Source organism: Phocoena phocoena, chromosome 16, assembly GCF_963924675.1.
Source record: "Phocoena phocoena chromosome 16, mPhoPho1.1, whole genome shotgun sequence".
Lineage (NCBI taxonomy): Eukaryota > Metazoa > Chordata > Mammalia > Artiodactyla > Phocoenidae > Phocoena > Phocoena phocoena.
The window spans coordinates 19726451-19751022 of record NC_089234.1 but is presented as its reverse complement, the minus strand read 5'-3'; the positions used below and the strand labels follow the sequence as shown (position 1 = coordinate 19751022).

General features: G+C 37.1%; 1 protein-coding gene across 4 annotated transcripts in view; it reads left to right on the top strand.

Moving 5' to 3' along the window:
* The window catches only part of ADD3 (adducin 3), a 124263-nt gene that overhangs the window by 54530 nt on the left and 45161 nt on the right, over positions 1 to 24572 (top strand). The gene's annotated exons all lie outside the window — the stretch shown is intronic.

Below are 24572 nucleotides of genomic sequence, written 5' to 3'. Positions count from 1 at the left end.
ATATTTATACTTTTTAGATTGCTACTTCCTGTTCAGCTAAGGAGAGTCCTATAACTTTACTGTTAGCTAAGGAGATAGTCCCGTAAGCTTGACAGATCACAGCTGTATCCTGTACTTTGTGTGAAAATATATTTGCTTTCCCTCCCGTTCATTTTTCTAATTTCCTAATATATTAAAGTTTATTCCAGTGTTGCATGGAGCAAGGGGTTGGATATATGCCCAGATTAGAATGTGAACATTAGTAAAATACTGGGTTAGAGGCAGAGAGTGAATTAAATATGGAATATGTGTGCTGCAAAGACTGAATGACAAGGAGAAACCCCTTCTGAATAAATTTTTTAAAGAAGGTCCCAAGAACATTTAGAAGTTTTCATGCTATAATTGAAGCCATTCTATTTCTTTTATAAACCAGATAATTCCTTTACAAAGAACTAAATACTTGCTCTGTATTGTAACTATTCTACCACTTTATTCTCTCTTAAAGCCTCAGAACAACCTCAGGATATTACACCTTTCATCTTACCGTCCTAAAAATCTTTGATTGCCACTGGAACAATGCTAATTACCCAGAGCCCCTTCCTTCTTTGGGATTCATATTCTAATGTCTGTTACACTGATAAGTTGCTCTCAACAGTACAAATTCATTTTTTGACATTAAACAGATAGCTTGGAAATGTTTTTCAGTATCTCATCTCAGTTGGGATGGAATGGTTCATTGATGATTCAGCAGAATGACAATCAACAAGTTCCATAGGAAAGAGGATTCCAATTTGAGCATTCTTTCCTTAATGGCAACTTTAACTTTTATGGTAAGAGTGGAAAGAGTACTGGCCTGAAGTCAGGAGATGAGTACTCTGTGTGACCTTATGTAGCAGCCTTAGGGCCCTGAATTCTCACAGGTGAAAAGAGAGAATTGGACTAGATGACCTTAAAGGTCCCTTCAGGTGTATTTTACATTTTTGGAGCATGAGTTCTCTGCTAGAACAAAGTGCAGCTGTCTCTCTCATTATGTTAACGGCTATTTCTCCAAACACCCACTATATCATATGAAAGATGAAAAGAAGGTAAGCCAGTTGAGCTTTTTGATTTAGAAGGAGGAAGCCACAGTGTTCCAGATGGTTAGGCCCATCCAGCAGAGCCACAAACTACAGCCAAAGTAGACACAGGTAAGGCTGATGGCCTCCTGACAGTGTAGGTAGTGGACTGGCGGTAGGGGCTAATGGATTGACTTATTCAGTGACACTCACTTTTATTGGAGTAGGACATTGCAGAAAAGGATTGTCTTCTTTTTCTCTTACTGCTAGTTGGCCTTGGGGAAGTCTAAGTGAGAGAATTGACTGGAGTTAAGCCTTCCTTTGGGAACACAGAATGAGAGCATCTTCAAGAAGTATTTTTATAAGGAATGAAGCAAATTGGTGCTATACTTCACACAGAGTAAACTTCCTGTGATGCACATAGTTGCTGTAATACACAGATGAAATCCAGGTGCTTGTAGAGAAATGAGGAATATCCATTTGTATGGAGATCTACCATAGCAAATAGACTGGATTAATGAAGGATTAACTGTTTGCTTTTTTAAAATATATATATTTATTTATTTTATTGAGATATAATTGAGATATTCTATAATTGAGATATATTTTATTGAGATATAATTAAACTGTGTTTTAGGTATACAGCATAATGATTCAATATTTGTATATGCTTTTTTTGCTACAGAGAAGAGGCTTTTCTCTCTTTTAAACTGTTTTAATTTTTTCAAGTATAAGTTAAACATAACATAGAAAAATGCACAAATCATAAGATACTACAGCTTGGTGAATATACACAGAGTGAACCCTGTGTAACCTCACTTAGATCAAGAAACGGAACACCAGGAACAAACACCCTGATATGCCTTCTCAGGCGTTTCCTCCTCCCTGCAAGGTAGCTGTAATCCTGACGTACCATAGCTTAGCGTTGCTTCCTTCTGAGTTTTGTATAAATGGAATCACTCACTGTCTACTCTTTTGTATCTGGCTTCTTTTGCTCAACATTTTTTTCCCCATGTTGTTGCATGTAACAATAGTTCATTCTCATTGTGTGTATTCCATTACATGAACATACAATAATCTACCCATTTTGTTGATGGCCATTCAGACTGCTTCCAGTTTTTAGCTATTAAAAACAATTCTGCCATGAACATTTTTGTGTTGTTTTTGGTGTTTCTATGTATGTTTTTCTGTTGAATCTGTTCCTGGGAGAGGAGTGGCTGGATTACAGGGCAGGTGTGTGTCCAGCTTTTGTAGATAATGCCAAACAATTTTCTAAAATATCTGTACTAATTGCACAAGGACTTGTAGTGTTCAGGAGTCCCAGATGCTCCACATCCTTGCCAATACTTGATATTAACAGCCTATTGTGTTTGTTTTCATTTTAACCTTATTGGTAGATAGCAGTAATCTCATTATGATTCTAATTTGTATTTCCCTGATGACTAATGATGTTGGGCACTTCTTTATGTATTTATTGGTCATTTAGATACTCTCTTTTGTGAAGTGCCTGTTCAGATCTTTTACTAATAGGCAGAATTAGGGTGTCATGTTTTATTAGTACTGGTTTTAGTGGTTTTGAAAATATTCTAGACAAAGGTAATAGCTCTCCCCTTCTGACCAATATAAGGATCTTAAAACAGTTTAACTCTTATTCTCCATTCCAATCTTATGTGATGGGGTTTTAGTTCTTGTTTTTAACCCCCTACATTTGTTGTTGGAATTGTTTTATATAACATTTTTGAAATTACTCACTTGTTTACCAGTTTCTTCCCTCACTCCTTCTTCCATCTCAGCTCTTCCTTCCAGTTTTAATTTCTTTCTGAAATTAATCCTTTGAAAGTTCCTTTAATGAGCTTATCGAACACTTTAGTGAGACAGTGTTTTATTTTACTTACTCTTGATAGTTTTGTTCGATATGCAGTTCTAGACTGACAGTTATCTTCTCTCAGCGCTTTGTAAATATTATTTCTGTCTCATGACATATATTTATTTTTTCTTTTGACATCCACTGCAAATCTAATTGTCAGTCCTTCAGATGATTTGTCTCTGGACAGCTGTGGAAAACGTCTAGGCATGATCTCCTCGAACATGACCTCTGTCCTATTTCCTCTTTAGGAATTCCAGTACGTTGGACTTCTTTATTTTCTATGTTTCTTAGCCTCTCTTTTACATATTCCGTTTCTCTGTGCTTCAGTCTGGCTAGTTTTTTCAAATCTGTATTCCAGCTTATTCTCTTTCCACTTGGGTCTAGTCTACTGTTTATTCCATTCATTACGTTTTTTTCAATTATTCAGTAGTTTTTCAAATCTATTGGTCTTTATAACAACTTGTTTCTTTCTCATGCTTCTAATTCTATCTTTAAGGATTTTGAACATGGTAAAAATACTCATTTTACAGTCTATGTCTCAGTATTCTATTGTCTGCAGTTCTGGGCATGGGGGAGGTGTCAAATTCTATTCTGTTTCTGCTGACTTTTGTTTAATGTGGTTCGTTTACGCATGTGCTTTGTAATTCTGAATTTTGAACTTGGCAGGATTTTATCTGTGGGAATCCTTAGGTGGCCCACTTTTGAGAGCACCTTTCTCCAAATATATCTGTTTCCTTTTCGCCAGGTGTCTGGTTGGGGTGTAAGACCATTTCAGGTTATTCTCTTGGCGTGGGGTTTTGTGGCCCGTGATGGTGTGTAAATTCAAATCCCGAGTTCTTGGGAGGATAGATCTGTTGTTACAGATTCTCAGGAGAGGTTTTTCTTTTCCCACTCAGTGCTCTGGAGAAGACAGATAAGGCTTTTTGGTGGTTTTGTGTGTGTGTGTGTGTGTGTGTGTGTGTGTGTGTGTGTTTGTGTTTTAAATTCCCTCTGTTTGTGGACAGATTGTTTTTTGTTGCTGTTGTTGTTATTTTGGTCTACCTTTTAACTGAGGGTATTACCCTTCAGGATTCTGACTTCTGAGGGGAGGGTGGTGGCAGGGCGGTCTAATAACAACTCCCTACTTTCTGGAAAGAACTCTCTTTCTGTCTACCCCTGTAAGTTGTGACTTGAAGAAAACCTGATTTCTAATTTAGCAGTTTTTTCTTCATAACACCATTTTCAGAAGACTAGGCAACTTCTACTTTTTCCCTTTGATCCAATTTACCCTGGTAAATTGATTGACTATGATTAGGAATTCTTTCATAAGTTTTAAGCTGTTTGTATTGCTTTGTGATGTAATTAAATGTCTAGTTTTTTTGAAATTATTGAAATAAAAGTATATTTCCATGAGTATTTCTTAATAGTGGTGGTATGATCTATGTAATGACTTTATATTGAGAGAGGTTTGCTCCTTTGAGCCCTATCTACAAATTTTTGTTGTTCAACCGAGTCAGAATGCTAAAGCTGCAGCTGGTAGCTCTGTTCTGACTGTACTAAAAACACTGGTCTAGGTGCACTGATGGCTTAACTGGTTTATCAGGTACATCTTTTGTGTCATGACAAAGGCAAACACTTGACTATACAGTATCCCTTTTCCGATTCCTGTAGGAAGGTATTCATTAATGCCTAGACGAATGAAGAGATGTGATTAATGGAGTAAATCATCTGCAAATAGCTTGAAATATCTCTTATGGGGGGGTTGTTTTCAGCTTTCATTTCTGAGAGTGTAGCAAATGTAATAAATAGCTGTTAAACTTTAAATTGAAGAAAGTAATTTGCTTGTGGTAGAAGGCCTATCCAAAATCCGTTCTGTAATTTGTAGCCACATGATTGAAAAATATAGTAGTAAATGTGTATTATCTTATTGCTTCCCACTTCGAGGTTTTTTTTTTTTTAACTTAACAGCAACTCCAAAGGTACTGTTTGAACCTTCTTTTTCCCCTCCCTCTCCCCTTTTTATTTAAAACATCATGTCATTTATTATATTGGACCAGCAGGAATCAGTTTAAAGGACTTGAGAGCTGTTTTAGATTAATGGCTTGGCAACTTGGAAATAGCCCACTGGAGTCACAGTCCTGCTTATCTTGGAGTAAGTTTTTAAAACTCAGCCATTGAGAATTGTTTCTGTAAGCTGCCAAATCAAAAGTTGGATTGAAGAAAAACTACACTGATCCACATCCCCCCAAATTCTCATCAGTATACTTTGCTGGCATCTTGTTGTCTGAAGGATGGTGTAGTCCACAGGATAAAAAGCTTTATCGTGACAATCAATAAATGACGTGGCCCTGGATTTACATGGACTTTATAGTGTTTTTCCTCAAAGGTCTCAATTTTTCATTTTCATATATAAGGTAGTTACTTCTCTTTTTCTTTTAATAGTTTTGAAAATGATAACCATTTATTATATCCTACCTTTTTCTATATTAGAAAAACACCCCTTTTTCCTTCTCCCATTTGTAGGATTGCTCAACCTTTCAGTTAAACAAAACCAAAATTGTTCACTTGCTCAGTGTTCCACCCCCTTGAAATAAGCCGCATAGCTCCATGTGGGTGTGCCGGCCTCAGACTGCTGCGACAGTTACATGATCCTCCTTATCTCTTGGCTCCGTAGTTGTCTCTTCATCTACTGTCTTAGCTCCTCCTTTTTCCTCTTCCACCCAGTTTTTATACTGCTCCAGTCACCTCCCTTCTCAAAGGCTCAAGAGCAGTTCTCATAAGGTTTTGTTTTTCCCTTTTCTCTCAATATTTTGAGGAAGTTACTTACACACTGTCCAAAGATACATGTTTCATTGCGAAACTCCTACACTAGGATTAAACCTCTTAGTTCAAACATTTTGCAGGAGGTCTTTATTTTCTTTTTTGTCAGAGCTTAGGTATCATATGTGTGAATTCATGAATATAAAGTACAGATAGTGCTTGCTTTATGTAAAATATGTGCTCTAAAAAATTGGCTGTATCATAATATATTAAATGCGGGGGAGATTACTATTTAAAAGAACCTGGCAAAGGAATCTTTAGAATAAAGAAGTCACATAATATAAGTAATCCTACTTTAATTTTTCTGTTTTAGATTTTTTTCACTCAGGCTGTCATATAGTGTGCGTTGTAAATGATCTTCATAATACTCTCCATAAAAATGGGAGATTTGTTACTTATGTGTACTTTGATATGGAAACATATCTTAAATTTTAACTTTACGGCATTTTCACATCAATAGTAACTTGATCAAAATGGGTGGTCTATTCTCAGCAATTTAACATGGCATTCTTTTCACCTTTCATCAGATTAGCCAAATTTTCCAACCACGTATGTATCAGCATCTTTCTGGGCCAGCGAACTTGAGCATTTAGGTGCCTTACAAACACAATGCTTGTGATCAGTTGTGTTTTTCTTTTTTTTCCTAGCCCCTCCCATTGAATCAACCATGCTTTATGCTTGATACCATTAAGGCTTTGAGCTCATAGGGTGTGGTATATCTGTGCCAGGTTGACCAAGTCTTTGTTTACTGACCTTTGTGTTAACCTAGGGCATTCTTAAGCCTCCTTTCATGATGATACGGTGGCAGATTGCAGTTGGACTGGCTTCAAGATAATTGGTCTTAATTATTTCTAAGTCATTGGTTAGTGCAGTGTAAGAACAAGCATTGTTCCAAGAAAGGATATAAATGGCTTTTGAGTTTCTTTTATTAGCAGGCAAATCAAAAGATTAGAGTGAAAGCAAAAGCACATGGTACAAAACTGTATGGTTTGCTAGTAGATTGTAGGGTTCCTCTAGCTTAAATTATACGAACCACTGTTAAGCTGTTAACTAGTGACAATTTTGATTTCCTTTTTGTATTAATGGATCTGTAATACTTTTATTTAAAGTAAAACCATGTGATAAAGGACAGGTTTATTAAGTATGCTGCTTTGCATACCTGTCTGCCCCCTACCCCTCATACCTACTCATCCTTTTAAGACCAGACTCCAGTGTAACTTCTCAGGAATCTTCCATATTGGCTCCTTTCTGAGTTTGTAATACATCTATAATCATACAGTGTACTATATAAATTTTTAAGAAACCGTCTCTCCCTTCTTCCTCCCCGAACCCACTAAGTTGCTAGTATTTTAGAATCAGGGATCATGTCTCATTCATGTCTTGCATTCTCCAACTGTACCACCTCCTCAGTTGTAGCACATGATAGGTGTTGAATGAGTTGTTGTTCAAAGAATAAATGAATTTAAGCAGAAAAGTAGAGAAATTAGTTGATGAATTGACTAACCAACTTAGAATTTAAAGATAATTTTTTAAAATCTAAAATCAGAGTAGATTAAAATCAGTATAGTATAGATTTGGCACAGAACAAGTTGATATTCTCCACCTTTAGTAATATTTGGGGGCAGGAAGTATGATGCAGTAAACTGAAGTGTCTCCAGATGCAAAGAAGAGATGTGTTTATAGGCTACTTTTGGTTTTGTGTTTGTTTTTATTTTAATTAAACCTCCTATCATGCTGTCAGTTTGCCTGAGGAAATAGAAATTTGGCAAATCCACCAACCATCCATGGATACTTTCACTGAGGCATTGAGGAATGGGAGTGAAGATGGGGAGAAAATTCCTAAACCTGTCTCTTGCCCTGTCTTGGAAAGAGCTTATGATGGGATTTGGTGACTCAAAGCTGTTTTAGTTTTAGAGGATGGGATGTGGTTCTTGTCATGGATGGGCAGCACGTGCTCTAGAGCAGCAGTCCCCAATCTTTGTGGCACCAAGGGCTGGTTTCCTGGAAGACAATTTTTCCACGGACCTTGGGGTTGGGGGAGGGAGATGATTCAGGCAGTAATGCCAGAGATGGGGAGCAGCAGATGAAGCTTTGCTCACTTGCCCACCGCTCACCCCCTGCTGTGAGGCCCAGTTCCTAACAGGCCACGGATGCTAGACCCCTGCTCCAGAGCTTGATCTTGGAGAAGTAAGATTGTTAGTCCTGTAAATCTTGTGATTTGTCAGCTTGGCCTCCTGCCTATCTTATTAGCAGTCTTTGAAGCTAAGAACTTGAATCTGGAAGGAAGAGAATACTTAAATGCCCCAAGATTAAAAAAAAAAATTTGGTATGTCTTTTTTTACTGGGTAAGTTATTTGAAATATGACGCATATTTTTCCAACTAAAGAGTTTTTCCCTCATATTTAGAAAAAGCAACAATTAAAAAATGGCTGCATAGTCCCGTACCCTTAGATGGTGCAGATCAAAACAAAAGTAATACTTTTAACAAGAAATTGCATGTGTCATGAATGTTTCGTATGTTGCATGGCCATATTACATTTTATTTTTGCTTGTTTTCTGTTCTGTTTTTGGACTTTTTCTCAAAGCAAAAATTATTTGTGAACGCTAGTTTTTTAATAGCACGTAAATATTTATTCTTCACTTTTTTCTGTGGCTGTTTTTTTTTTTCTTTTCGTGTAGTCTTTGCCATCTTTTAAGAGGTGGTTAATGAAATGCATTGTTTTTGGAAGTATTATGCCATAGTTGAGTCAAAGTCACATTTTTTTCCACTTGGAGTTTGGCAACCTTCAGATACAATATAAGCTCACTAGTTCGGTTAATTTTTGTTTTAAATTGGGATCATGCCTAATCTTTAGACCCAATGTTTTACTGAATTTCAGCCTCAGCTCCATTAGACTTAACTCGCCAATCATTGTATGTTATGTTGAATACATTTCTTTTTAATCCAGAAAAAAAAGACCTGTTTTGAACATTAACCAAGTCTCAGTTATCCCCAACCTTTTCTATAATATGACTTTTTTATAATTGCTTCCTCTTTAAATCCTGTATTACCTCTTTTGACAGATAACCATCTATCAAATATTAAATAGGCAAAGGACATTATTCATTTACCATCCATAATATTTTTTGAACTTGCCCTGTGCTAGGTCCTGAGGGACCCTGCCTTGCAGGTTCTCACAGCACATGTGAGAACTATATCCATGAACAGCCAATTGTGAGCCAGTGTAATGAGTGCTATGTTGGAGGTAAGCCAGAGGGCTGTGGGACTTGAGGCTTTAAACTTCAAGGTGGAGGCTTCTAGGAAGCTTTCCTTCATAAATCCATCTTTGCAAGGGAGGCAAAACCAGGGTATTCCTCAAGGAGAAACTACAGAATGTAGCCAGAGATGCCTGCAGACAAGAGTTCATTTCATCAACTTGGTGAGGCTCTCATCATCTTCTGAAGCATGAACACCATGGTCAGCATTTTTATCCATGTTGTATTATCACTTCTGAGAACAATTAGTTTGAGGGAAAAAAAACCATGCCGAGAGTAAGAGCTACTCTTTCGCACTCCTACGTGTTCTAGGGCCATCTCTGGCTTATGTTTCATGACTCCAGGCGGCGAACTGTTCTGTGAAGATAACTCCTACGTAGAAGTCACACGCCTCTTATCACCACAGCTTTGGTTTGTTTTTTGTCTACGCCTTTTTTTCTGCCATTGATTTTTGCTCCCTCTGTTGAATCTCTTGTACTATTTGGTTGCCCCTCAACTGTTTGGGTCTTCTTTAATGCAGAGCCTCCCCACGCGGTGTGTGAAGTAGGCCTAATATGAAAATGACTTGTAATGAAACATCACTACTCTGCTTTTTATCTCCATTGCCACTAGCTGTGTGACCTTATTTGCTTAACCTCCTTGAGTCTCAGTATTCTCATCTATAAAAGGAACGTAATAGTACTGCCTGATAGGGTTGTCGTGGGTGGTGCATGGGATAAGTATATAAAACACACAGCACACTGAATTATTCCAGTGGCACTTCAGCTGCTTAGTGGCAGTCACTTCTTTGAGAACACAAAAGTTTACACACAATTGGCTTTTAATCTTTTCTAAATTTCATGCCTTTTAATATGCCCTGTGATCATCTCCCTGCCCCCCATTTTTCTGGCACTTTGCTTTCCTTTTTTGGTGAGTGTTCAGACTTAGTTGTTTTGCTACTTTGACCATAACCAGGCATATCCATTCAGCAAATACTTATGGATGGTTTCAGTGTGCTAAGCTCTGTGCTAGGCTTTGGGATGCAGAGGCGCTGCCATTCAAGTAGGGGAAACACATGGAAGCAGCCAGCTGGGATGAGGAGCTCTGTAATGCTGTTATTTAAAGCATTATGGAAACACAGATGAAGGAGCTTTAAATTTGTTCTGAGTAGATTAGGAAAGCACGTTAGATTTTAACTGGACCTTCTCATTTGGTGGATAAAAGGAAGATCAGTCCAGGAAAAGGGAGCTGTTTATACAAAGACAGATAAGGATATAAGGTACATATGGTCACTATGAAGTCAAAAGTCTGTGCTTTTCTCCCCCCACCACTCCAGTTCTGTCATAAACGCAAACAGAAAAGGAGTAGCCTTTGTTTTTTTTTTTTAGATGTGAAAAACGGCTTGCCTCAGTGCTGTTATTTTCTTTGCATGTATATGCAAAATGAGAGCAAATGTCGGGGTAGCACAAGGACTTAGAAGCAATATGTGAAAGTGCATATTCTTGAACTGTGCTTCGTACTGTCAATTTTCCCTCCACTTCCTGTGTTTCCTTCCTTTGATCACTTAACAATATGCCTGGCACTTTACAAATGTTATCTCTTTTAATCCATAAAACTTTATGAATTAAGCTTTTCCTTGTTTTGCAGATGAGAAAACTTGAGACTCAAAGGAGTTTAAAAAAAACAAAACCAAAAAACTTGTTTAAGATGTATAGCCTGTAAGTGGTTGAGCTCTTCCTCTGAACCAGCATTATCTCCAAAGTTTGTTCTCTTCACCCTAAAATGAAGTGTAGAGCTGCTGCCTAAAAGCCTTAGACTAGGCCCACCCAGTAAATTACTGAGTAGTTGGATGACTGGTACAGGCAGCCAAAGCTTTCTAAGTTTTGTTTCCTTCACCTAAGAAATTGAGTAATTGGAGCAGATGAGTCTACACTTCCTTTTAACTTTATGATTTCTTCTTTGGCTCCTTCCATCTATTTGGTTCATATCTGATCATTTTGTTCAGCCAAGTGTAAGTTATGTGATGTAGTGGAGAATGTTCTGATGCACAAGTTGCGAAGGCATGACTACTTGGAGTTGTTTAAAATCACTTTTAAAATCAAAATAGTGATTGCCTCTGGGAATGTGGGAGAAGGGGATTGCCTGGGAAGAGGCATGAGAGAACTTTTCTGGGGTGAAGGTAACGTTCTGTATTTTGACATCAGTTGGCGTTATACAAGTGTACACTTACATTTCTGTATTTCATTGTATGTACGTTTTACATAAAAGAAAAAAGCGATAAGCAAATACTGAACTCTAGGTAATGATATGTATGCTGAAGTATTTGGGGGAAGTATACTAATGCTTGTAATTTACTCTAAATGCACGAAAGGTGAGATAGATTAATGGATGGAAAGAGGAATGGGTAGTTGAAGAGATATGTGATAAAATAAGTATAGAACAGTGTTAATGATAGAATCTAGCTAGTGCATGCATGGTGCTTACTGTAAAATTCTTTCAAATTTGCTGTATATGTAAAATTTTTAAGACTAAAATAGTAAATCCATATATATTAGTATTAAATATTATCATAATAAATTGTTGAGGGAAAAAAATCACTTTAAATATGAGCTGACAATTTCGTATCTCCAGCCTCCTCTCCTGAATGGTCTTTGTTAATGCTACCCAAGGCTCTAGTTAGACTATCATGAGTTTAAGTGACCTGATTTCAACAGCTCAGAGAGACCTTTTCTTTCCTCAGCCAGCCTTGTAGGTGGGGAAGTTCCTTCCCTTAGACATTTCAAACTAGTCTGTGTCCCACAGAGCTGAAGTTTGCCAAGCAAAACTCGTCTCTGTGGCTGTTTGAGTCACTAATAGTTATACCATATTTCTATAAGTTAGTGTCACCATCAGCCAAAGGTTAAACTTTTCTTCTCCTCCCCTTTCCTACCCCAGATATATCCTCGATCAGATGGTGTTTGTTAAGGAAAAAACCCTTTTTTTGGTTTTGTGCTTTGTTTTCAGTCTACCACTTGTTTGAGATGCCTTCTATTTCTTTAACAAATCACACTTCGTGCTTTCACAGCACTTTAGTTGGAGACAGCTTCTCATTGTGCTGGTTTGAGTTCTGGCACTTGAGAGCATCTTCATTCTGAAGATTACAGAATGTCTCTCTCATACTTGGAGCAGAGAGCTTTTCTTCTTTTCACTGGTTAAGCCCTATCCCCTAGTGGTACCCAAATTGAGTGTGCCATCCAAGTTGTGCTTGAAAATATACTGGCATTAGGAGTACATGAACTCTTGTGCAGCAAAAGGGGAGAGGGGAGGTGCTTAGAACAATGAATTCCATCATGGGATACCTAGTTTCATATTTAAAAAACCCAGTAAAATAGCTTAAATATGTTTTGAATTATTTTGTTCTAAAAATGTCATCTTTTTCTTTTCTCTAACTTTCATGACAATAATTAACCACAAGTCATTTTACATACTGAAAACACAAGTTATTTGACTCACTGTATATTTGAAAATGCAATGTAACAAAATGACATTTTACAAGACTTACGTGAAACAGACATTTTGAGATAAAATTGGAGTTGGAGTGCAGGGAGAGAAGGGGATAGAATACTTCTTGAGTTGCACATGAGTCTCTGGCACTCAGTAGAGAGTATTTTTATTTAAAACCCACAAAACTGAATGGGAGAGGAAAGGAGAAATTTGATTACTTGACTGTTACACTAGAAGATTGGATCTGTAAATTTACCTGAATCCCTGAAACGGGCAGGTATTTGTAAGTGCCAAATAATGTCTGAACTAACCAAGAAAAACTTGCTTTTCTGCATGACTGGTGAAAGCATTGGTTCCCAACAACTTTCACGTTTATAAGGATTTTGTTTTGAGGACTAACTACGCATTGGGCAAGCAGCTGTGTAGTCCAGAAAGTATTGGCTGGATTTAGTGTACTACGGGCATGTGGATTCCGAGCAATGTCACACCTTGTCTATGCCAATAAATCAGTGTCTATTCTTGTTACTAAATCTGATGTCATTGGCAGATTTTCCTCCTTATTGGTAGGGTGATATTCAGACAGGATAATTTTTTTGTGTGTATTTTCCTCTCTCTGTGATGGAGGTGTTTTTATGGTTTCTTTTTCTTTTCTTTCTTAGCTATGAAATAATACTGGCAAGTCCCAAGAAAACTAGATCTGGATTTCATTTTGTCTCTTCAACTCTGTGTGATCTTGCGCACATTCCTGACATGTTACAAACAGCTTGTGTCTCTGAATATGCAGTATCAATTTTCAGTGGTGAAAGCCCCAAAAGGAAACAGACTGATTCTTCCATGCACAAACAGCTGGGCAGTTGTGGATGGAATTAATTGCTGATATGTATTGGCTGTGTTTTTCTTCTCTTGTCATTTCCTTTGCAGCTGTGAAAGTGAAGTTTGACTTGAAAACAGACATTTCCAGCAGTGCAAATCCAGAAAGTATCAAGACGGGACTCTTCAAATGTAATATCCAACTGCTACCTTTGAGTTGTTCAGTTTGGGGGTTAGGTGGGGAAGAGCAAGGGATAGCAGCAGGCAATTCATAATTATGTATATGGATGAAAAACATAATTATATCAGGCACTTGGACTATGAAAGGAGGATTTTGGAATGGGTTAACTTATCATGGCAAGAGTGACCTCATAATCCAACAACAGACGAAATCAGTCAGCACCTACCCGCAGGATCCTGAAAGAGGGTGTTCTAGGCCATCTCTCAAAATATTGAAATATTCAATACTCCAGACTGATTTATTGTTCCAGTGTGAGGGAGTAGCAGTTGGAGAGGGTAATGTGACAACATGTATCATTAAAAATATTTTCCTAGTCTTCTCCCAAAGCTATTTCCATTATTTGTTTTAAATTCTATGTAAATGATTATATAGCTTATTTTTTACATGCTTGGGTATTCTACTGAGAAACCTATTTTTTTATTTCATGGGTTATAGGAGTTCCGTTAAAAGTAACTGTTGGTGCGTCTCTGAATGTGCATACAGAAAGTAGTATTGATTAAAATCATTTTGAACAATAATCGGATGTTTAATAATAGTTTCAATAACTGAAATTTTAAACGCTATTAAAGATTTTTAGACAATACGTATACATCCTCCTGAATATCTTATTTGGAAATAAATCAGAAAAAAATTAAAAATCAAAACTTATGGAATTATTTGCAAAAGTGGGTGATTGCAAATTTTTTAAAGCATAGTACTCATATTAATGATTTTCATCAAAATAATTTCCCCTTGTGTTTATTTCAATATTAAAGCATCAGTCAAATCCCTTATTTTTGAAGGCAATTCTTGCTAATTAGTTGATAAGAAAATGCTTTTATTGTTTCTGTATTGCCAGGAGAACTAGAGCATTGGTAGAGAAGGATAACTAATGCTTGATAATGTTCAGGTCCCCTGTCTTGGCCACCTAGGCCAAAGTCAAGTTCTAGAGCAGTGCTGCTGACACCTTGAGATATGCAGAAGCTGCTGTTGCTAAACTTAGCAGTTGGCATGGTTGGACTTCCTTTACAGTAGTCCACTTCCACCTAACATTCTGTTGGCTGAGCTGCGTGACCTACCTTGCATTTTGTCTTTACTTTCCTCACGAAATAGAAATGTCTATATTTCATTCCATGGCAGGAAAGCTGAACTTTCCCCCCATTTCTCTGAAGAGGGTTTAACCCAATTAATTTTGACTCTGAGGCACTGAAAAACGTTGTGGCAGCATTAACGTGCCGTTTGCTCTCACTGAAGTCGGTCTGGGTGTGTTGTTTCCCCCAGAGTGGGCTCCACCCCTGCTCTAACCGCACTGTGTGGATATCTCACTGTTTAAAACAAAGTTCATTTTTAGGGCAGCATTGCATCAGAATTGCTACACAAAAACCAGCTTAAGATATGTGCAGCAGCTTCCATTCTTTTTAATAAGTAAGTACAAAATTGTCTATTGTAATACCGATAGCTCACAGCTTAGGGGGAAGCATAGATAAGATAGATGGTTAATTTTGTGCCAGCTGCTAGCAATGTGATATTCTTCTTGGGGAGGAGCTTGTGGCTTTATCACTCAATTAAATTTTTTCCTGTTAGTTTGCTTTTTACCCCTCTTGAACTGTTTACTGAATTGTTCTTAATTGTTTGGGGGATGACATTGACTAAGGAAAATACTGGTAGTCTCTCAAATGTGCTAATTATTTAAGATAAAAATGCTTAAAAATATTGCACTGAATTTATTGGAATCATTGATAGCATAATCTGGCAATACTGTATTTCGAGACATCGTGGCATGAACTCTGTGTGTAAGAGTGGGTTCATTGAATTAAAAAAAGGCAGCATCTAAAGAGCCTTTATTTCTGTCATAATGATGCTTTGTCCTTCTGCTGTTGGGTATTTGTCAGAGGAGTTGGGGAAGGCTGCAGCCCAGAGTTCTGCTCTGTGCCTTGTCTGTGCCTCTGTGTTCTTTCTAGAGTTTGTGACGTGAACGGTAAGTTGAACTATAGGAGATTGATTGTTATTCAGTGAGGTCCACATTCAGCAATATTTCTTTGCAAGTGGGGTCTAACCTTCTCGCATATTGGAGTTCTTTTTGTAGTTGGGTTTTAAATGCCTGTGAAGTGTTTGATTATGCACTGATCAAAGTGGGCACGTTGAGAGAGAGGTTGTGCTTTGTGATGTCTGTACTGTTGTCTTCCTCTCTTGCATGTTCATTGTGTCCCCTTATGGGGCAGACACACCCATTCAGAACAAGCAAGTTGAATCATTTGCCTTAGTTGAAATCTAAAGCTGCGGGTTGAAAACGGCAGATTTCTGTAAAGCTTGCAGGGGTGGCATTGTGTCATCCTTTCTGGACTTAAACATCCTATCATTTCCTTGCTTCAGCTTCCTCTTGGCTGAACTACTACTCTTTGGTAGTAGTAATGTGTTTAGCTATTTTCTAACATCACAAGGATATAAGAATAAAGTAAAAGCCTGATATAATAGAAAAAAGCACTAGCCTGGGAATTAAGAGGCTTTTACTTTGGACACTAGTTTCTACATCTGTAAAATTAGGAATTTGGGTTAGCTCTCTAAGACCTTTTCCAGCTTAGAATACCCTAATTTTCTTGGTAAAAGACTCATGCCTATTCCAGAGATGCTAAAGGGAATGTATTAGATTTGAGAAAAAAATGTTTAGATGTTAACCCAGAATCATTCTTACAAATGACATGAAAACTAAAGCTTTGCTTCAAATAAATTGTGTATATCAGAAATTTTGGAAATTTACTGTTTAATATCTGAGCAGTAGAATTAGTATGTAAGTGATGTCCTCAACAAGAAAATAAATTTTCAAGCAGGAACTAGGTGAACCTCTTGCCACAGGTGTTGTGTAGACATTTATTAAACATTGCCTATTATACTCAGTGTACAATTATTAGTTGTATAGCCTTGGGTAAGTGGCTTTCAATCTTTTTTTTTTTTTAATATATTTTGCGTCACAACCCAATACATGTACCACATACACACCACTTAATCTCTAAAATAAATTTCTCTTAACAGTGCAAAAAACATACTGCTATATTTTCTGTTCTGGTTTATTTTTTTAAAATGTGTTTCAATCCACTGAGCTAGATGACCTCTACTGTCCCTTTGAACTCTAGGAGAATATAGTTACTCCTAGACTTTTATAGTTGCTCCAGAGCAAAGCTTGCCAACTAGTTTGCTGTTAAATACTGAAATTAGAAGATTTTCTAGATAGATTTTTATTGGGAAATTTTGTAGAAAGTCAATAGCCAATATCTAATAATACTCTATCTTATTTTTTTCTTGTAATAATTATGTAATACAGAGAAAATGGAGTGGGTTTTTTTTTTACTTAGCCCTATCATATGGCTGCCCCCAAACCCCCTCCTCTTTACTCCAGTATGCTATACAAATTTTATTTATGCACACTGTATTAGTGAAAACTAAAGTGACATGAAAAGGGTTAGGAAGTCTTTTCTAGAGAAATAAACTGTGTGTCACATAGATTAGATACAGAGTATCAAATTACCCTTGTTAGACCCCATCTTTGTCTTCCTCAGGGTTTTCCCAGGGCTCTAGAGAAGTTCCCTTCTCTGCTTTAATGTACTTCTAAAAAGTATTAATTTTATAACTTAAAGAATGCACATGGTAAAAAGATGAAACAATATAAAGGGCATATGACAAAATGTCTCTTTCTTACCCTAATCTTTGAACGCTGTGCCCCAGTGGGGAGTTTCTTCTCTATTTTTCCAGAAAATTTCTGTGAATATGAGTGGACATCTTTTTTAAAAATCCAAATAAAATTATACTACACACACCATTATGTATCTGCCTCATTCTTTTTAATGGTTGTATGGTACTTCAGTGTATGGATGGGTATACTATAATTTTTTTAATCATTCATCTTTTGATAGGTATCTGGATTATTTCCAAGTTGTTCCCTTTCTCCCCATCAGATATACTTAGGCTATCAGCCTTCCCTCCTACCTCCATTTTGGGACAGAACCCAGAACCTAGGTGCTACTGGAAAGGGGTGATAGTGCTGTGTGGAAATGGAAAAACCCCTCACCAACTTCTCTTCCTCTGGCTAGAACACCAAAAGTAGGCCCCACTGTCCCAGCCATTCATGAGTGGGTAAGACTGCCCTAGGAGTCATTTTTCAGCAGATTAATGAAATAACATTGGGTTCAAAGTCTGGTAACTGGAGTGTGAGATTGTGAGCCTGTCACTTAACCCCCTTGATCCTCAGTTTTACCATCTATTGAGTATAAAATGAAAGATTGGAATAGATGAGTTTTAATGTCCCTTCCAGCTGTAATAGTTACATAGTATTATTTTTAATATTGACTTAAGCTATATAACCCAAATTGTATGAAGTTTCTGTTATTTAAATTAAAAACATCTTTTGTGTATATTGTGTGGTCTGTAATTTGTTTGACCTGCCATATGGCCTAAGCTATTTGAAAGTTTAAGAATGTGGAAAAAAAAAAGAGAGAGAGAGAAGTTAAATATTATACTATATTTTACATAAACTCTCCTTTTCTAAAAATTTACTTTCAAAAGTATAAAATCCATTCCAGAAGTAAAAGCAAATCTTTTTATCAAGCTTGAATACTTGAGGAGAAGATTCTGAGGTGATGTTTGTTTTTAAAATGGATCTTTGTAATTTTCAATGAATCCAGCCATTCAGAGTTAATCCTGAGGGCTTTGAAACTTGGCTTCAGTCCCCTTGTTTAAATTGTTTTCACATTCTAGCCCTCTAATCCATCTCTCTGTTTCACTGAATGCTAAAATTGATGTTGCTTGACATAGCTAAAGTTTTCTGACTTGGTGCTGAGGAAGCAGCCTTAGAGGTGAACTGTGCGCTACCATCCTGCCAGCAAAGTTATCAAGTTACACAGCAAAGTTATAAAGTAACCGAAGCAGGAATTTTTGCTGCATCACATGTAGGTTGTTTAACATTACCTGTTTCACAATTTTATTGTTATAATTCCATCAAACGACAACTATCCTGAAAGCAACATGGAATAAGAATTCATCGTTTGATTTATATAATTACAACAGGAAGATAAAAAGACATTTTCTTGGCCTGGAGGTAGGGGAGTCTGTGTGTTTTCATGCTGGTGACCGTAGCTTCTTAGCAGAAGGCTTGACATACCTTGAATAAGTATACTTCCCTAAAACCCGAGAGATTATTTGTTATCCAAATAATGCTAGAATTCTGTGTTAATTTTCGTATCAATTGTTTGACATAGTTCAGTTTAGCAAAATGTGTTGAGGACCTTCTAAGAGGCAAGCACTGCATTAAAGGGTGGGAGTACCTAGATGACAGAGACAGTCTCACTGGAATGTACCAAAATGACAACTGTTCTTAGTTCTTCTATTGTTGGAGTTTTCCAGTATCCACTGGTAAGTGGAACTGGGCAGAGAAAGTTCTCCAAGTTTGAGTCTGTGAAAATAGATGGAAAAAAAAAGTACATTTTCAGTATTTAAAAAGGGGTACTAATGCCTTGTTAGGGCAGTATCAGTTACTCTTCTGTGTGTGGCTCTGCTAGTGACATCAGTTTCTCACTAATCAAATTCTAAATGAAATAAACACATTTGTGATGTGTGGATTAATTGAGCCCCAATTTTTGCGTACCGTTGCAATTATTGTACCTCGTATATTATAATGGCTTAAACAATTGCTTGTATGAAACTAACCTTGAAAATGGTCACACTGTGTCTTTATGACACATCCCAATATCTTCTTTGTCATGTTACCTTATCCATTGTGGCATTTACAACTAAGGAAATTCTCTAGAGTCAGAAATATGCAGGATACTGCTGCCTACAGGATGTTGAACAAACTTTGTCTAAAATATTTGAAACCATTTTAGAAAAACAGTCCTATGATAGCAAAATCAGTCAAATAGACTGTAGTTTGAGCTGAAGCAGAAAGCCTTTTTAAACAAGAGGGAAGAAAAAGTCTAATCGTTACTCTGGTCTGCTATGTATGCAATCTCAGAAGGGACTGCTTTTTCTCCTTTAGAGCCCAGCTTTTGGCTAGGGTCCTGTGACACACAGTGGGAATTCACTTCCTATCAGGAAACGCTGTTTTTCAATGTATTATCTTGTTGAGACAACCACAGTGGACAATAGGCTATTAATGTATTAGAACAACAAGTGTCATAACTAAGCCAATATTTGCTTTGTTTTGAGTGTTGCCCTAAAAAAAAAAAAGAAAAAAAAAAAAACTTTGGCTGAACTTCAGAATACATTTGATCATCAGTAACTGCTGGGTACAAAAGCCATGACAGTCAAAAAGAACAAAGAAAAAAGTGCTTTAATAGTGGTGATGAACTTTTGCAGGTTTACTCTATTCACTTCCTATCCACAGAGAGACAAGAATAATTTAAATGATTTCAAATACAACTTTTGGGTATGAAAAAGTGTGCACTTAAAAGCCTGTTTTGAATTTTGGAAGCCACACCAAAACTGGTATAAAGAAAAAAAGCCTCCAACTCAAGTTCTCTTACAAAATACCAAACCTTCTTGTGAGATATATCACATTCAGTTTTGGATATTTATATTTAAATTAAAATGATTCGATAAAACTGCTTACTTGAGGACTGACAGCTTTTTAAAAGCTGTTACTTTCATAATGATTAAGAAGAAAACTCTATTCAGGGGGTTGTTAGTTAATATCAAGTCACTATTATTGATATAATTATGTGATAAGACTACAATAAAATTTCAGATTTGGAAGGTAAGCCCAGAGGTCATCTATTTCAAACCACCTCATTTTATACGTCGTGAAACTCAGACCTTACCTCTTCATTGAAATCTTCCCTTACTATCTTAATCCATAATTCTGTTTATCAGCAATCCTCAACAGCTCTTGGATATCTTATATTTATCTTTCATTTAGCATTTATCATAAACTGTTTTTAATAAATTTGTTTATTTATTTATGGCTGTGTTGGGTCTTGGTTGCTGTGCACGGGCTTTCCCTAGTTGCGGTGAGCGGGGGCTACTCTTTGTTGTCGGGCATGGGTTTCTCATTGCAGTGGCCTCTCTTGTTGAGCAGCATGGGCTCTAGGTGCGCGGGCTTCAGTAGTTGTGGCATGTGGGCTCAGTAGTTGTGGCTTGCGGGCTCTAGAGCGCAGGCTCAGTAGTTGTAGTGCACGGGCTTAGTTGCTCTGTGGAATGTGGATCTTCCCAGACCAGGGCTTGAACCTGTGGCCCCTGCACTTGCAGGCAGATTCTTAACCACTGTGCCACCAGGGAAGTCCCATAAACTGTTTTTTATTATCAGTTTTCTTTCCATGAGGTCAATAGAGAATTTTAGTAGAGAATTTTAGTTCTTAATAGTTAAAACTGGGAAGTCTTTAAGGGCAGAACCTAGATCTGTGCTTTATATCTCTTTATATTCTTTACCTAACAGCTGTATTAGTGTTTACTGATTGACTGGATAAGTAGTTTTTTGTTTATTTTAAAATGACATTTTGTAGCACCATTTGTATCTGGTCTCAGAACACAGCAGTAGGTATAGATTTTTTTTAATTGCTCTTTTTATACCTTCATACTATTTTGTGATTACTTTTTCATTACCTCAACCATCTTGGGTAGCTCGCCATTCTGATCAAACCATGATTAGCCCACTTTTCAAGAGTTGCTGTAGATTCTCTGCCCTAGTTTACTCTAAGACTAGAGAATGGGATATTATGAGTCAATAGCCCTACTCACCTCACTCAGTTTAATAAACCCTTATTGAGTATTACTGTTAGTAGACAGTGAAGAAAGGAAAAAGATGTTGGCCCAGATACTGGGGCAGAAAGACATACTCAGATAATTCAAAAGCAACACAGACTATGACAAAGTGCTTTGGGAACACTAAGGGGGGTGGGGGGGGGCTAATTCTGATAGAGGAGATTGGGAAGCCATCGTGGAAGGAGTTGGGTTTTGAACACACCACAAAGTGTGGAAGACTTGAATGGATGGAGGTGAGCAGGGAAAACAGTCCAAGTGTGTGAGAAATAAGGTGAGCAAAGCATTAGTTAGAGAAATGGCTTTTGTTTGGGAGGGTCATCATTTTCCTCTCAGTCTGTGGGGTATACTTAAAAGCCTTTTCCATGCTATTTTCAGAGCCTGAATTTTAAAAACCCCAGACTGATTAAGATGGGACTCCAGGATGCTTAAAAAACAAACAGAAAACCTTGGGAATGACTAAGAAAATTGTGTGTTTGGAAAATTATGGTAGGTGGCTTTGTGCTTCTCAGTTGTAACCATGAACCTGAAGGATTGTAGTATCCATAGTACCTTTTAGATGTGTAAAATAATACTTCACCACTCTATAGAACACTTCCTTGACAATAGAGATAAAAAGTAGACACAAAATATTTACCAAACTCTGGAGAGCTACTTAAGTTACTAAGCTCCATGAAGATTGCTTTTTATTTTGACAATAAACTACTTGATGTAGGCTTTAAGTCCAGCTAAATAGGCACTGTAGAACTAAGCTGTGAGTCTAGTCTTTGTGAGCCTCAGAGAAACAAGAATCCTACTCCAGGCCTGAATTTAAAATATAGCAAGCAATTTAAGTGGACCATTCAGGCATGTGTAAGTGAGCACAAAAAGCTGAGTCATAAAATTTACTCTCTCTAGTGAATTACCATGAAAGCTTAACAGAGAAGTGTTCTCATTATTTTAAAATGGTATAAATGACTAAATTCTTATGAAAGCACACATCAAGAAAATTTGTTTTGTGTGTTTTAACTCTGAATGCATACCTACAAACCCCTTAAAATCAAGAAACCGGTACTTGAGGCATTAGGTGATTTTCCTTTTTCATGAAAGTTAACATTTTATTTAACATACAGTAGCTTTTGAAATTAGTTTATTGCCAAAACCTTTAGTTAAAGGAATTTTTTTAATGTAGTTCATATTTAAATCTTTTCTTACATTGATAGATCATATGATCTACATTCTATGTATCATATGCTGCTCTAGATAATATGAAAAATCTTGAGTAAGATAAAGTGAGGGACTTGGACAAGTCAGATTCTCTCCTGGGACCTGTTTCTTCATATGGAGAAATGAGGGGTAGTACTAGATGTAATAATACCTTATATCCTATTAAGCTCTAACACCTTTAAATTCTAAAGATGCTATTCCTCTTTTGGCTGTAATTAGATAATATTAAGGAAGGCAGTATTTATTTCTTGGAAGAGTTGTTATATGGACTTATAAATGTTTTGTTTCTCTGTTATTCTTACAAAGGTATTTTTCAGCCTGCTGTTTTTGATAAACTTTCCTCCATAAATTAAACAATGAGTTCTTTTAATGCTTTCTCTTTTCCCGTGAATTGGACAGTTAGCCTTTTTAGGTCTTCTTTCAGATTTTTTTTTACTTTTTATTAAGACCAGTTTCCAGCTGTGGATTAGAGGCTTGGGTGGTTGTCTCTTTATTATCTTCAGTCTCCTCACTATTCATGTCAGAAAAGAATCTCGATCTCGTTTCTCTTATACGAATTGTCATAAAATATCAAAATGTCTGCTCACATTTTCAGGATTGTTATTTATATTGACTAGGCCTACTTTGCAAGGCTAAATCTTATTTTATACCAGGTCAGAGCCTAGACCTCTTTAAATGAATCGACAAACCTGTATGGCAGTAAATGTCCAACACAATTCTAGATGAAATAATGGGGCATATATAATCCAGAGGACTCCCCTCACCTCTTTCTAAAGCTCACAATTATAGTTGTAATTTAGATTACACTTTGTAGAAGATGAAATTTGATGAATGACCAGGGGATTTTACTTATTTATTACTGATTTAATCATCAAATTCCTGAGTGTCACACCCTGTACTTCATGCTTTTACATTCAGGTAAACTTCATCGTAAGAAAATACAGCCTATGAAAACATATATCATTTCAAAGAGTTCACATTAGAGTTGGGGACTTAGATTTGGGGCTGGGTAGGGGAGGAGTTGGAAACATTTACTGGAGGATCTTAACAGGTATAAATTTGAAATGACTTAAAATTTGAAAACATCATTGGAGTTTAGGGATGGGGATAGGGTAGCAGAAGGTAGAGATGCAATATAGTATAGTGGTTAAGAACACAGGTTCTGGAGCCCATCTACTTGAATTTATATCATAGCTGCACACATATTGGTATGTGACCTTGTACACGTAACTTCTGTAATGCTGTTTCTTTGTCTGTAAAATGAGTATGGTAATAGCACCTACCTGTCTAAGGTTATTACAAGGATTAAATGAGTTAAAACATGCTGCCTTCTTAAAACAATGTTAGGTAATAGTAGATGCTCAGGAAATGTTGACTACTGGCCATTAATCCTCTCTCCCCATAAAAACATACTTTCATCAAAAATTGTGTTTTTAAAAATTCTGATGTAATTTGTTTAATAGAAAAACACAAAAGCTAAATTACTTCGATGGTGTCAGTAACAGTCAGAGTGGCTGAATGGCTGACAAAGATTTGGAATCCAGGCAGACCCTTGAGGACAGGGCAGATTCCTAGCAACAGGCAGTAGGAAAAAGCCCAGGTGTGTGAACTGTCAGGGAGGTTGGGCAGTAGGTTTCAAACCCCGGCCTGTAGGCAGTGCATAGGAACAGGGTGTTTTGGCAAAGGGTGGTAGTTGGTAGAAGCCTAGATAGGGAATTAATACCAGGGAAGTTTGCATGGCATCAGAAATCCCCTACTGTAAGCCAGGGTGTGAGCCATCAGGTTACCTTAGGGAATGGTAGAAACGGATAGAAGGGTCTAAGACTGAGACCTGGGAAAGAGGGTTCAGGCATAGATCTTCAGTTTTGAAAGTATTTGAAGTTACCTGATAGAAAAACAAGAAAAGGATTTAGGCTGCTTTAGAGTGAGTGGAGTGGCTAAGAGGTTAACAGAGTTTGATTATTAACAATCAGATAAAAGTATTGCTAAAGTGAAAGTCAGACATCAGAATGGGAGCAACAGCAGCAAGACTAACTTGATGCGGAGCTGATAAACTAGTTTCTTAAGGTTTCTCGTAATCCTGGGGGCCCAGAGCCTGGCATGATGCTGAATCTGCAGGTTAGGGTTTAGTGGTCCCTAACGTGGGGAGAAGGGCAGAAATGCAGCTTGTATGTAC